At 36.8% G+C, this 16,335-nt stretch overlaps 1 long non-coding RNA gene across 1 annotated transcript in view; it reads left to right on the top strand.

Annotated features, from left to right (window-relative positions):
• The first annotated feature begins 576 nt into the window (after positions 1 to 576).
• LOC136794169 (uncharacterized) overlaps positions 577 to 16,335 on the top strand; it is a 475,677-nt gene continuing 459,918 nt past the window's right edge. Inside the window, exon 1 of the long non-coding RNA XR_010840541.1 lies at positions 577 to 622. This is a non-coding gene — a long non-coding RNA (uncharacterized lncRNA). The remainder of the gene's footprint in view (positions 623 to 16,335) is intronic.

Below are 16,335 nucleotides of genomic sequence, written 5' to 3'. Positions count from 1 at the left end.
TGGGTTGTACTTTTTCTTATTAAAATATCTTTTCCATATGAAAAATATATCAGCAAAAATAACAAAGAAAAACCATTATGCAGAAGAAAAATTTAATCTGGAAAAGTGTTCTGTGTAGTTGGTAATCTATGCACCCTTACTAAGTCAGTTTGCTATCTGAGATGAACTAGGATAGCGATCAATTTAAAAGGGTTGGCATTAATAATTATTTTATTTTCTGCTGCCCACCTAGAACTTATATTAATGAATCTTTGTACTGTGTATCATTTGACAAGTGACAAGAAACAAGATTCTTTAGATTCTTTATGAAACAATGTTATTCAAATGTGCAAATTAGAAGAATAGATGAAGTTTCTAGTCCAATGGATGAGTCAACCTGATCCTCCTTTTTTGGCGAGTCCTGAGTATGGTTTAAGATGATATTCTAACAGCTTTTCTAATGGAGTATCTTTTGATATTGACAAAGAAAATGAAAAGTAAAGAATTACGGATAATAGAGTCAAAACCTAACTAAAACTCCTTAGTTGAAGTAGTCCTTACAAATGACTTAATTCATTTCCTAAAATTGTTTTACAGGCAAGGAATCAGATCCAGAGAAGAGACTTCGTTGAATCACAAAACGGTAAGTAGCAAAGAACAGAAGAGATTGCAGTTCTGGCTCTCTTTTCCCACCACCGCAACCTGATACTATTTTTATTTCTACTTGTTTAACTAATTTTCTCACTTGGAAAGCCATTATTCCTACCTGTGTTTTAAGCTGTGTCCATCTGATGTCAAGACAAAAGGCTGAAGAGTAGAATATTCAGATAACTCTGATTGTTATTAGGGAAGCATATAGTTAATCATGGTTAACTGAATGGCTTTCCCTTTCTTAAAATATTACTTGGGGTAGGGGAGTGATAGATTCAGCATTCTCAGCTCCAAAGCACGTCCATGAGGAAGAATCCGAGGAGGTAAGACGTTTGTGTTAATTCCTTCTTTTATGGTATGCTCATTGTAAAGATGGTTGTTACTCCATCATGCAATAGAAATGTGAGGACTGTTGAGTATTTAAGTTGCAAATAAGATATTTTTAATCCATTTTCTACAATACTGCATAATTCAGAGTTGTTACTGTACTCCTATGGGGAAGAGAATCTTAGCATTTCTTTATTAGCTTTAGTTTCCAGTAATCAGTAATTACATAATAAAGAGGTAAAATTGGGAGTTTAGCACAAATATGTAACTACCACACTCCTGTATTATAATCAGCCCTGGACTGTGATCATCAGTGGAGGGGGAAGTTTGAATACCATCTCTCTGGGACTCCCTGGAAATCCCAGCTGAGAAGAACCTCGAACATTCACTTCTACTCTTGTCTTTCTGATGTGATAGTGAAAGTGATATATTAACTTCTTATTGTGAATAATTCCACTGCAGAATTATTTGAATTCAATAAGCTACGTCCTTGGCTACAATGAATATTCTCACTCTAGTTTGTGCAAAATGAGCAGACATTTACCTTCTTCTCTCCATTATGTAACTGAAATGTTCAAAAGTACCCCCCAAGATTGGACACTGACTGAATGTTTGATAATATTAAGAATGAATTAAGGTATGTTTTTTAGAAGTGATAATGGTATTGTGGTTATGTTTTGTTAAAAATAAGACAACATGCCCCAAATGGAGTTGCTTGTGCTAAATCCTGTGTCACCCAACTGATGCTTAATTATAGGTTGGGCTGTCTCAGAAATGGAGTCATAGGTTGGGAGTCACCTCATCAGCACTAGTTAGGTAATTGGCCTGATAGTCCCCGTCATCCCGTAAAGGAAAGTAATCTTGCCATAACCAATCTGGTTTTATGCGTAGTGTAACTTCCTTGTTCGTGCTCCTTTCTGCCCATAAAAGTGTTTCATTTTGTACAGTTCCTGGGAGCTCCTTTCTATATTCTAGATTAAATGCTGCCTGATTCATGTTTTACTGAATAAAGCCAATATGATCTTTAAAATTTACTAAGTTGAATTCTGTTTTTTTAACAGTTTTTTAAAAAAATAGTCCTTAATATTTAGAGGTATGTACAGAAGTATTTATGGCTGACATAATATGATATCTGTAATTTGCTTCAAAATAACTATGTAGGGGGATAATTGGGAAATATGTGAAACAAGACTGGCTAGAAGTTGGTAATTTTTGAAGAAGGACAGTCATTATAATTTTCTCTTTACTTTTGCTAATGCTTGAAATTTTTCAAATAAAAAATTCCAAAAAATAGGTAAAATATTTTTTTTTTTCTTGCTTTAGAAAAGGCTGCCAGCATGGTTGGTCAAACTCTACCAGTTAATACATTATAGGGTCATGAATTAAAAACTCATGTAACTCTAATAAAGTATCAATGCAAAAAAAAAACAGATTGGGGGTGGGGGAGATATCTAACAAAACAACAATGAAACCTACCTATTAATTCTTGACACATGTTAACTTTGTTATTATTGATATCAGGAGGGCATATATTATTTAAATTTATTAAGGTATATGACACTTTCTACATGCCATGCTAAATGCTGGGCATATAAAGGTGGTTAGACATAATCTATAACTATATAATGTGTTTTAAGTGGTATAATATAGGTTAGACTAAAATGCTGTGGGAAACCAAATGAAAGAACAGTTGTTCTTCAGGGGTTGAGAATAAGGACCATGAAAAGGTGACAACTGAGGTAGATTTTGAATGCGTTTGCTGTGTAGGAAAGGATTCTGTTTCTAAATAGGTTTATCAAGGACTATTTAATTTATCAAGGACTATTTAATTTACTCTCTCTATAACGATATTTCCTGAGGGAGCATTCTTCCCCGTGTTCCACTCTAGGTAGTCTCCATTGAACCACCCTTGATAGGGGCTGTAGGCCACTCATTCATTTATTCATTTCATCAGGATGATTCCCTTAGGAGAAATAGGTAGATGAAAGGGGGAAAATGGCCCAGTAAGAAACTGAGAGGGTGGTATGTTAATGACAGTGTCATGGAGGAGAATCCCTAGTTGATAAACTCTCTTACCCAGCTTTTATAGTACTTCATTCTTGATCTAGCATCCTCAAGGTTCACTTCTGGGGATACTCTCCTGGTTCCTGTTGCTAGATACAGGTTAGGTCCTACAGATCTTTCAACATGTAATCCTCTCCTTCTTTGGTATGCCCAGCATTTCTGATTTGGGCCTTGCTTTGACTTTACCCTATTTGTGGATCCGATGGCCAGGGGCAAGGAGGGACAAACCCTGCAGAGGGCAAGCCATGTCTTAGGAACATCCTTGCTTCATTTGAGGTATTTACATTGTCTTCAAGCAAGGGTGGGGTTGAGGGGAGAGGACTTTATCTTCTAACAGGAGGTGAAAGCTAGTTCACTTCTGCATGAACAGAGGGTTCAGGGGAATCTGCAGTTTGTTTCTCAAGTGCATCTTCTCAAATAACCCTTTCCGAAATTTCCCATTCCTTTATTCTCGGGACTCTTAGAGCCCTCAAAAGAAAAAGAGTGAGAGAAGTTAGGAAAGGGCATGACAGGGGCTACACACATATGTAGTTGCCTTTGGATTCTAGCTTCAGCCAGATCCTTTGGGTAGCAAAAGGGCCAGAGGCTGGCTGTGAACTGCCTTGGGGTGAATGAAGTAGCTTGTTGGGTGAGGTAGCTCCCATTTAGTCAGGGTGAAACTCTGGATAAGAGGCAGCTGTGAGCTGTGAGCAACCAACATCTATAGCAGCAGAGTGATGGGTGTGCTGGCCTGGTAAAGGTCAAAGGTGGGCAAAACATCACCCATGTAGATGCAAAATTAATCAGTCGATCTAAGAACAAAATGGAAAATTTTATTAGAGCCAAACTGAGGATTATAACCTGGGAACTGCCTCTCATAAAGCTGTGAGAACCATTCTGCCCCTTAGAGGTGAAAGCACAGTTATATAAGTTTTTGAAACAGAGGGCTGTACATTATTGACAGTTTCCACAATCCAGATCCACAGATACAGAGCAAGTGGTGGGTCATGGGTCATCTTGGAAGGAAGGTTATCTCCTAAGGAGATCTGGTTAGTGCAGATGCACAATATACACTAAAGGGAAGGGAGGAGTCCCAAATGGGTAAAGAAAAACTTTAAATTTTTCTTGTTTTGCCATAAAGTATGAATTTTATTTCATCACCCACTAAAAACCTCATTCTAGCCTTCATTTTTTCCTGCTGCTATTCTTTCCATTGCTCAAATTATTTTATATAGTTCTTAAAAAATTTTTGGTCTATTCCTATTTATTCATTCAGTAAAGATAGAAGAAACATCTACCATCTCCTAGACACTATTCTAAGCAATGGGGATACACTAATCCAGGTACGGTCCTTGCCCTTATGAAACATGCATTCTAGTGGCCAGTGAAGATATTAAACACATTAATTTCAGATAGTTATACATAGCAGTAAAAAAATAAAATAGACATTATGATAGTGATTGTGGGTTGTTTAATGAAGATGCAGTTTTATATGGTTTATTGGTTTATAAACCAATCTTTCAGAAGTCTAGTCATCAGAAGTAGACATGATAGAGAGTGGATGAAAAAAGAACAGAATAGCGGTGGAGAGAGCAAATCTGTATGGGAAGCACAGGTCTGTGGGAGATTGGTTTGTCTATACTCCAGTGTATTGAATATATCTGAAATTCTTTAAAGACGATTGCTGAGTAGTGTCTTAGTTTGATATTTATCAGTTAGCAAGACATAAGAGAACATGCAAATGTGGTAGAGAATTTACTTTTTTATTTTCCTCAGAAGTAGTGAGAAGCTACTGAAGTTCTTTAAGCAGTAAATAGGTTGTTATAAATCTATTCAGGGAGAGAGTCTATGTTTATACAAATGTTTCTGTATACATGTTTACATGTAGGTATTTGTGTATGTACTTAGAAATAGATAAGTGTAGATATACATATATATATTAAAATTAGACTAATACACTCTACTTTGTTTTTTATATAGCACATCAGTAGATATTTCTGCCTTCCTCTTCTTTTTTAGATTAGATAGTATTCTGTTATGGATGTAATTTACTTAACTTGTTCACAAGGATAGATATTTACATTATTTCTAACCCTTTGCTAATACAAAGAGTTCTGCCATAAATATTTTTGACCATGTGCATTGTATACCTATGTAAGTATATTTGTGGGATACATTCCTAGAAATTGAATGTAGTATCACATCTTAAATTCCCCAGATTTTGCCAGACAGCCCTCCATAGAGTTTGTATCAATTTATGCTCCCACCCACAGGATATGATTGCCTTTTGTTCCTCATCTCTTATCCAAACACTGTTACCTTCAGACTTTTTGATGTTGATGATCAGACTTTTCCAATCTGAATTGGATTTGTGATATACCATTTAAATTTGAATTTGATTATTATGAGTGAGTTTGAGTACATATATATATATATATAGGCTTAAAAGTTATTGGATTGCAGAAGGGGGTATATTTGAGAGATATTTAGAAGGTAAAATCAAAATATCAAAGGAGTTAATGAGAGGGTCAGGCCTGCATCCCATAGCTCCAAAATTATAAACCAATGAAAGTTACATTCCTAAAGTTTTCCCAGGATTCAGCTCAAAGGCTACCTTCAGTATGATAACTTTACTGACTGCTCCAGAAAGGTGAATCGCTCCTCTTGTGCTCCATTAGCCTTCTGCACATATATCTGCTCAAGTCCTTACTACACTATGAGTGTTTTTTACAAATTATTTGTTTCAAAGTCTTACACACTTGTAGCAAAAATCCAAACAGTATAGGAATGCCTGCTGTAAACAGATATGTTCTCATTTTGTTCTTTTAAGCCTACCTCTCAAAGGGAATTCCTTAGGGATTGACTTGTACAAATCCCCAAATTTCCATTATTATATTTTTTGCTTATAAAAATATAAAATACATTTATGCATATAGTTAAAAACAATGTCATGATTAAATAATATATATATATAAACTTGTATTTTTTTCAGCAATAGTAATCTTTTTTCCCAGTTGATACATACAAACCTGTCTAATCCTCTTTAAGAGCTCAGAGAATTTTTTTAAATGGATATGACCTAATTAATCAAAATATTTCTTTTTAAATGGGTACTTCAGACTGTCCCCAGTTGTTTCCGTATTACTTATAATACTACTATAAATCTATCTATATGTCTATCTGTCTATCCATACATCTATCCATCCATCTACCTATCTTGAAGTACTTGTACTTTCATTTCAGTTGGATACTTCCCCAGAGTAGGTTTTTTGGGGCAAAGGATAGGCAATTTTAAAGTTTAATAGATATTTCTAGATTACTTTTTCCAAAAATTTGTCATAATTTATAAGCTTAATAAGAGTGTCTGGGAGAAAATATTTTCCTATGCCTTTACCAGGGCTGAATGCTGAGTCTTTAAAGATCTTGTCAAATTATTGGACAAAAGTTTGGTACTTACTTGTTTTTATAATTTGCATATTTCTCTATTACTGAGATTGCGATTCTTTAGCATTTTATGATATGTAAAACACCTTTTCATAGCATTTGTCCATTTTTATAGTGGGTAGCTTATCCATTTTAGAGCTTTTTTGTTTATTTGGGATATTGTAGGTTTTTAAAGTGTTTTCCTCTAATCTTTTATTTATCTTTTGACTTTGCTTTTGGGGTCTATGGCCTTATATATATATTTTTTTCTTTATGGAATGATATCCACATTTTCTTTTTTGGCTTATGAGTATCTACTGTTATTTAAGAAGATCTCCTGAAGTGTAAGGTTATAAAATATTCTCCTAGATTTAGTTTAAAAGTTTTATATTTTTCCTTTTATATGTATTCTTTGATGCACCTGTAGTGAAAATTTTGATATGATGTATTAATATTAAATTTTTCCAGCTAATGATGGATTTTATAAAAAAATAATCCCTGAGTTCTAAGAATGAGGAAACCAAGGCTTACAGAAGCCAAGGGACTTGACCAAAATTACCCAAATTAGTTGTTTATGTTGTTTATTGTTAATATGGTGATGCTTAGTAATTATACCATAGACAGGAGGGTTTCCCACTGTGGAGATGTCCAAGAAAGAAAAGCATACATGTTTCAGAACAGGATCAAGTGTCAGTGCTCCTAGCCAAGACAATCTCAAGGTTCCTTATGAGAAAAAGGGAATCCAAAAGATTCAGAGATAGGAGGAAGTGGTACTGGGGATGAGCTAACCATCTTGGCTAAGTAGAAGTGGCACGAGCCTCAGGTCATCTGAATTAAACGCGCACGCTTGCACGCGCGCACGCAGTAGTTTTGTGTACTACAGGGAGGACTATACGCCATATAGGGATCTGGGATCTTGCTCTGGCTCCAACGTAAACAATCTCTCACTTAGCTTCAATGGGTCTGAGTTTACTTATTGCATAGAATTATTTCACTTTCTCGAGTGCCAGAATCCCTATCCCTCATATTAAAAAAAAAAAAAAAAAAAAAAACTCATGAAAGAAATACACGTACATACATCTTACAGGTGAGAAAACTGCATCTTTGGTTAACCCAAGGTCATTTAACCCATGAGTAGCAGAGTGAGTTTGTCTCCCCAGTTGTGTCTGACTCTTCAAGGCCACGATCTTTCTAGTTCTAATACATGCAGTTAGTAGATGAAATAAACTGCACTGCCATTATCTGTCTGTATGTGGGCAGAAGTCCCTTGGCTTTAACTCTTTAGATTCTTCAGCACTTTGCTACATAGTAACTTTTTCATGGTTCAAATGTCTGCAGATGTGATGATCTTCCAGGTTTCTCTGCTTACAGTCTCGGGAAACTGGCAACTGCAGCAAATTGCATTACTGTTGAGATGTTGGAAACTAAAGGAAATAACGGTTTCTTAGCACATACCTTCCTAAAAGTAATTCCTCTCTCTCCTCGTAATTAAAGCAGATAGTAGAATAGTCATAGATGGCTGAGAAGGTTGGGGATCACTATGTATCACCACAGCAATTGGAGCCCAAAGCAGCCATCATCAGCCTCAAAGTACTGAATCTACAGATGCCTTCAGCAGAGACTTTCTCCTGTTTTCAGTATGTAGTGCGGAAGGGAGAATCCAAATGCATAAAACATCATATGGCCATTTAGGTCCTAAGACTTAATTTTGTAGTTAATAAAATAATGAATCATGAAGTACTGTCAGGTTTTTACATAGTTGCATCAGAGTTTCACTCTGCCTTGGGATGTAGCAACACCTTTCCTCTGCATTTCTTGTGAACTGCATAATTGTGGTAGGTATTCCTAGTAGAAAGCTCTGTCAAAAGATGTAAGCAGCCATCATACTGTACTGTGAAATGCTGTGATTTAAAATGGCAGCTGAAGGATCATCAGTCATTTGTCCAAATGGGCACACTGAAATAAATGAATATACTGAATTTCTTTTGATGAGACCTGTGGCTTTGGTGTCCTCAGACATGTGGCTCAAGCATCAGTGTCAAATCCTGCTCAGCTGACTTCTGCTTAATCAAAGATTAGCCTCTTGTTTTGCTTTTGAGTAATTAAGTAGAAAACCTGAAAGGCTGATTAGTATTTCATCTTAATTCTGAATATGGGACAGGAGATATTCATTCTAAAGCGTTCAGATATATTTATCTGAAGTAATTTTATTTATCTCAAAAGTATTTGTAGATAACGTTGTCTGTCCCAGACTCTCTCCAACAGCTTGCCTGGCATTCAATCTTTTTGTTTCTATTTGCATCACAAAGATGCTAAAAACTGCAACAAGCAAATCCTATGTGTAAAGGCAAATGTGTGTAAGTTTTTAATTTTATGCTTGCTGTCACTCACCTCAATTTCTTTTCTCTCTGTCCCTTCTGTTAGAAGCCTATGTCCTGATTAAAAATATGTAGGTGACAGAGCCTCTGATTTCCTAGGTTGGAGAAAACCAAGTTAGGTATAATTTTTTTTCTCCTGAAAGTTCTCTCTGTTTACAGACAAACTTTCATCTAATGAACTTGTAAAATACTCACCAAGAAAAATTAACTATTCTCTGGAAGAAGATTCTGAGGCGGGTGGTGTTGGTGGAAGGCTTGGGCAAGTGTCCCATGATACCAGCTGGGGTCACTGGTAGAGGGGTCAGGGATGCCCGAAGCTCACATGGTCTCATAGTCTTATGGAGAGGAGCACTTGGGCCTATGTGCTGGATATATCCAGCTCTTGTTACACTCCATTTCTTTATAGGATGGGCCTAAAGAGGAGGTCTTTGTAAGCATGAGAATAGTCTTGCATACCAAGACAGGGGCCTTGCAGATGGAGTTTGCTTCCAGCACCTGGAGACCTTGTGGAAAGTTGAGTCCATGGGCAGTCTCTCCTGCTGCAGTTTCTTGCCAGACAACGAGGAAAGAGCCACTGAGACCATCTTGTGGTCCCTCCTCTCTCCACACAGTGACAACATAATTCTCATTTAGTAAGAAAAGATAATTAATAAACCAGTTCCTGTCCTGGGTGGTTAAGGAAAACTCACAATTTACGGAAGTGTATCTTGAGCTACTTAATGCCTTGAACCTTTTCTCCCTGTTGACCATATTTTTCTCTCTACCTCATGCAATGTGTGCCAGTGATTTTAACTCACCCTCACGCTAAAACAATCAAATGGGTTTCTTTAAAAGTATGCAAATTTATGGCTTCAATGTATGAGAATACACAAAAGGCCTACTCTTTCTCAATACACTTGAGTAATTCTCATTAATGTCAGCAGGGTTTGTGAATGCGTATCAAGGAAAAGTAAAATGCATATGGAAACCCTTTAACTGGTCATTCACACAAACACTGTTTTGTTATATATATTATAACATGATGAAATTTGCTCTTACTTGTTTCTCTAAGTTGAGGCAATATGCGTCAATGTTCATTTCTTTAAATGTCATGATTGTACATTTTATGCATTGGAAAAATTAATCAGAAATGTAGATGTAGCCAAAAATTAATTTCAGGCCAAGTTTCATGGTGTAAGAAGAGCACATGACTGATGGCATTTTCATTGCTGTGGTTGTGGGCATGACTTTTTCAAAAACTGCAGTTTTGAAACTGACAATGCAGCATCATAATCCTTTTTTCATGAAGGAAACACCCACTTAAAATAGTTTTCTTTTTTCTCTGAATTCCCGTAGGCAGATAATTTTCACAATCAAGTTGCATAGATACACTTCATTCATAAAAGATAACATCTGAGATGTATCAGTGAAACATTCATGACCTCTGCTTTTCTGAGCAGTAAGCATTGACTTTGAAACTGCCCAATTCCTTCCTTTGAAAAAGATCAAAAACCAGCACCTGCATGGAGAGGTGTGTGCATGTGTGCATGTGTGTGTGTGTGTGTGTGTGTGTCTGTCTGTCTCTACATGTAATTGTAATGAGAAGTCATGCAGTGATGGCTTGGAATCCTTGAGTGCAGTGGCCATGTCTGTTCAATCAGTAGTGTAGTCTTGATGCCTACGACTGGGCGTGGCATGGAGTAAGCACCTATGAAAATTTGGAAAATACATTTGCAAATGGTGTTCTTGAACCCGTCAGACTCTATGGATAGGCAATGTCAGCTTACCTGTCATTTCACCAGTTTATATTAATAGTTGAGAGTCAAATGTTATCTTTCAAAGTCTGATTTTCCAAGAATATCCTGCCGTGGTCAAGACAAATGTGTAAATGTTTGTCTTATGGATTTTATGTTGTTTACTTTCCTGTTTATTAGAAGTGATATTGTAAAAATTGAATGATGACAGACCTTGTTATTTTGACAGTATACTAAGAATGTTTGTTTAAAAGTAGAAGAAGAACTGGAGTGGAAAATGTTTTAATATTCAGGCAATACGTTGCAATTTATTTTAAAGAGTACTCATAAAAGCATCATCAATAATTTTATGTAAAATGAACATGGAGATCGTTTACAATGTAGCTGTTTATCAATTAAAGTCCATGCAAGTGTAGCTGGAGCCAGCTACCTGATATACAGCAATGTCTTTGTTCTTCTTTTCCAGTGGGAAAAATCTATTAGAAATTCTACTTGTGATAGAAAAATAGCAGCAGCACTCACTGACTAGAGAGGTTGCATAAGGATTGGGGAATCTGGGTGTTTTCATTTCTACCCTAGTTCGAACATATTCAGAAATGCCTGTCTCTGCTTTGGAGACATGCTTTATGAGATCTTGACATTTTACAGTCACAGAAGTTTCCTTAAGTACTTGCACAGAACTTTTTATTTAGATTTGGGAGAAAGAATATGCAGATTTATTTTATTATTGTAAAAGTTAGAATATAGGAAAACAGCAATTTAAGAAAGAACATACATTAGTTATGTATAGTATTCTATTTCTCTGATTCCTTTTTATAAGTAGACCCAAATTAGTATGGAAAACGTGCAACTTAATTCCCTTTTTATTACCTTAAATATAAGAAATCATTATACAGTAGAAGATAGGGGAACATTTTATGTAAGTTATATACGATTAGAGAATGCTTCCTATAAGGAGATTTTCGGATTTAAATGCCTGATTTCCTCCTGAATATTTCTGTCTTTTCATAAATACACATTTTTCTAGAAACACATAGATAAGATTTTGGTCACAAACAAGGTTGTTTTTAAATACAGATGAGGAGAGACTGTTTAATTTGGAATTTGAAGTTTTTTGGCTTGTTTTGTTTGCTTGTGTTGAGTTAGTTTTACTTAGACTAAACTAGGACTGAGGAAGAAGTAGATATGTTCCCATATGACCCTTCAGTAATCCTGCAGAATTGAAAGCTCCAGCAACTTTTATAGTGGTTCTGAATGTTTTCCCATAGAGAAGGAAGTCATCATGAACCTAAGCATGTGAAAAAGTCTTCTAATTATGATCATGTTGTGTGCTGAAAAGCTATAAATTCATTTTTAAAGTTCATTTATTCCTAGGAATAGTGACTAAAATGAACTTCACCTTGCTGGTTCTCCATGAATTACAATCAGTACTCATGCCTTCAATAAATATTTTTTGAGCATCTATTCTGAACTTGGTACAGTCATGGCCATTGAGGACACAGCAATAAAAGTATAGAAAGAGATATATCTTTAATGTTAGGAAATGAGAATGACTATAAATAAAAATAAAATATGGAATGACCTCAAGAATGATAGGGGCTGTAGTTATAACATTTGGTGGTCAGGAAAGAGTTGTCCGAGGAGGTGATATTTGAACAAAAACATGAGTGAGGTGATGAATAAAATGAGGGTGTGAACTGTGTATATATCTGGAGGATTAATGTTCCAGAAAAAGGAAACCATGGGTGCAAACAGCTTAAGGCGTGGGTGTGTTTGGTGCATTGAATGGCCAGTGAGGGAGGGGGAAAAGGTATGAAAACGAAATCAGAGCTGTAGTCAGGCTCTGTATCATGTAGGTCCGTCTAGGCGTGGTGAGGCCTTAGGATTCTACGTGTTATCACTCTGGTTGCTGAGTTTAGGAATGTAAAAGTACAAGCACAGACTTTATTTAGGAGGCTAATGTACATCTCAACTAGAGATGGTAGTGGGTTAGACTGGTGCGATAATGGTGAAATTGGTAAGAAGTAGTTAGATTTGTTGGTAGATTGGATGTGGGTTAGAGACTGGCAACTGACAATAGTCTGAGAATTTCCATCTCAATATTTTCAAGCTGAGTATTTTCAGATATTGTTATTCTTGGGCCAGTATATATTTTTAGGCTTTAAAAATATATAATAGAGTAGTTTTGTCTGCTCTGAAAAATCTATTAAGCTTGGTAAACACCCCCAGATGATCTCTGCTGTTCTTTGATGTTCGCCACTTGGCCTGCTCTTCCTTAGAGCCGTAGCCTTCTCTTAAATTATCATTAAGCTAATAGGTGCTCAAATGGACCTTTATCTTCTAGCTCTACTCATAAAATCCAGTTCACAAATCATATTCCTTTATTGCTGACTCATCCTTCCTTCTTCATTAATTAACTCATTCAACAAATATTTATCCCTCTAACACATATTTATAGAGTATCTACTTACTGTGTACTAGGTATCTAGGACTAAGCAAAACAAATAGAATTTCACCCTCAGGCAAATTACTTCCAAAGGAAGGAGAGAGAAACCAAATAGATGAGTAAATGTATATTGTTTACCATGTGCTGGTAGGCACTGTGGAGAAGACTAAAACAAGAACATGGAGAGGATACACTGAGTTAGATGGGGACGAAAGGAGTATTATGGTTTTGACTGAATGTCAAGGCCTCTTTGAAAGGATGATATCAGAGGAAAAACTCGAAGTAGGTAAGGGAACAAGCCATGTGTGTATGTGGAACAAAATCGGTCCAAGGAAAGGAAATCTCATGTGCAAAGGCACAGAGGTGGACGTGTGCCTAGTGAGTTCTTGGAATAGTAAGGATAGCAGTGTGGCGAAACAGCTTGAGCAAGAGGAAGTCGAGTACTAGGTGGGACAAGAAGTACCAGATGGGGCAACTGGGGCTGGGGGGCAGTTATTAGATCTTTGGATGAGAAAAGAAGACACTGGAAGATTTTGAGTAGGGGAGTGACGTGTTATTGTGTTGGGATCAGTCTGTTGCTGTGTTCAGACTGAGAATGGAGGGTGGAGGTAAACACAGAAGAAGACACATTGGGAGGTTGTGGCATTATTGCCGTTACTGGTGGCACAGGCATGGTGCCCCATACTTGTTCAAAGATTTGTTTGCTGTCCTTAAGAGTCATTCTCACTACTGAAAGATTTATCCCCATATACATGGAAGGTATTTGATATTTTTTCACCAGCTCTCTTTCCTGTTGAGATTGTAAGCCTCCTCTTAGTAGAACTTTACATCTTCTGAGTGTGTCTTTTTGTTTTGCTTTGTTTTACTAAGAGTTACAAAGGATAGGACAAATAATGCTTGCAAAACATCTCAAGACTAAGCTAAGCCCTGTGAGTAGTATTCTGTAGATAAGGACCAATGTACAAATCTCTAAAGATTCTGAAATTACACGCACTAATGCTAATGCAGTCTCTAGGAAGTGGGCAGATTGACCTGCTTTTTTGATACAGTAAAATGAATACAATTTGGTTGGTATCTATGAAAATGTAGAAGTTGACAATTTAAGTAGAGCAGTCCCCGTCTGTATTCTCATTAATCCGCAAGTATATAATTATACCTATATATGGTTTTTACAGATATGTTCACTGTGAAGTTTATTTGTCATCCCCAGATTATAGCTCACCACTTTAAAAAAATGGACTGTATGGTAGTTCTTTATAATCTCTCAACAGTAGCCAGATTTCTCAAGCCTCATTTCATGTTGTGTTCTTACATGTCTGACTGAAGGGTTTGTGGCAAGCTTCTCTACTAAGGAACAGCGAAAGCTAAAAACATAACAGTGGGAAGTTCTTTTGCTTACTTTCAAAGGATTGTTTATCTGAAGATAAAAGAATAGAAATACATTCGTAAGCAACTTTGGGGCTATTATTTTTTTGCAAGAAAAGCCTACCTATAGCATATAGTATAGAAGGAAGGGTTAGAAATACAACATGAACAAAAAATAAATCTCTAGGAAATAAAAGACACCACCAAAAGATATAGCCCAATTTTCACATCCACTGGATAATATAAGGAATATGTCATGTGTGCTCAGGAATGATTAGGATTTACCTTCTAGAGACTAGATGACCTTATTGTTCCAAAGAATCCAGCCTAACTGTAAGTGGGCAATCAGAGAACTACTGACAAGCTCATTCCTCCTAAGCCCAGTGCTTCCAAACTGCAGTGGATTTAGTAACCCCCTTCCCTGGACATAGGGAAGCTGCCGTTTGTCTTGGCTCTCCTGGGGGAGACCTCTTTTGTTCCTGTCTGAATCATTGTGCAGCTGCTGGCTGGAGGGAGAGAGGGGGAAAGAATGAAATCTAGTGCAAAACAAAGGCAAATAGTTCAGGAATCTCAGAAAACAAAGGGTTGCTGGATGTTAATGAGAGCACATGTAGGGGAAGTAGATTCTGATATCTAGGTGACATGCATGAAATGAGAATAGTATTAAGAAACACATGGACAAGCCAGCTTTCACCTCCTGGATTTGGTTTCTCACTTAGGTCATTTGCCTTTTGTCCTCTCTTGCTGATAATATTTTCAAAATGGAGATATCCTTTAAAATCTAAAAGTATAAATGTCTGATGCAAAAGTTATGCCAAACCAAAAATATTCGACACGGAAAATTAAATTCTCTCCCAGTCCCCATAACTTTACTCCTCAGAGACAACCCTTATTATTATTATTATTATTATTATCACCAATAGAATTTATTTTTGTATAGCAGTTTTAGATTCACAGCAAAATTGAGTGAGAGGATACAGGGACCTCCTACATATCTCTGCCTGTACACATAACATAGCCTTCTCCACCATCAACATTCCCCCATCAGAGTGGTACCTTTATTACAATTGATGAACTGACACACTGACACATTATTATCATCCAAAGTCCAGAGTTTACATTAGAGTTCACCCTTGGTGTTGTACGTCCTATGGGTTTTGACAAATGTATAATGGTATGTATGCACCATTACAGTATCATACAGAGTATCTTCATTGCCCTAAAAATCCTTTGTGCTCCACCTATTTATCCCTTCCCCCCTCCAATCCCTGGCAACCACTGATCTTTTTACTGAGAGACAACTGTTACTAATACATGTATATTTGTCACCAAATTCAGGTTTGGCTGCTCATCGCTCAAGAATCCAATACTGAGAGACAAAGTATTGGGTAAAAGGCAAGATCACTTTATTGAGGAAGCCAGTAGTCTTGGGGAGAAGGTGGACTCATGTCCCATAGAATCAACTCCTCACTGCCAATCAGGGGGCAAGAGCTTTTACAGGGGAGTTTCAGGGGCATATAGGTGGGGAGAGGAGGCTACATGCAGAACAACATAGCCAGCTCTGACAGTCATCTTGAAATTGGTCATGCAGTGGTCTGATCAGTGTCATCTTGATTGTTTTAGGTACAGTTAATCTTCAACTCTGGGGATGGTTTGTTCCCATTTCCTTGAGGCCTGTTCTTGGAATTGTGTAGGATGGAGAAGCTTACATCATGGCTCCAGTCTGTTCATCATAGAGTTAACTTTTTTCACCTGGTGAGGATTTCAGTATCTGTAAAACAGCTCAAAGGAGATGGCTCAGAATATTATCTAGAGCCCTTGAGGAGGAACTAAAGGTCCTCAACCTTGTTTAATGGCTAAGTCATGTTTGCCTGCTTTCCTTTGCTTCTGCGTTTTCTCACTTCTTTGATTAAATTTATTTTTTGACTAAAGTTTTCTACAGACAAGAGGAAGAGTGGAGAACATCGGTGTGTGTGGTGGGGAGTCTTTC

The sequence above is a fragment of the Kogia breviceps genome, chromosome 4 (assembly GCF_026419965.1).
Source record: "Kogia breviceps isolate mKogBre1 chromosome 4, mKogBre1 haplotype 1, whole genome shotgun sequence".
Taxonomy (NCBI): Eukaryota; Metazoa; Chordata; class Mammalia; order Artiodactyla; family Physeteridae; genus Kogia; species Kogia breviceps.
Note: the sequence above shows the minus strand (reverse complement) of the source record. Positions and strands in the feature narration are given on the sequence as shown.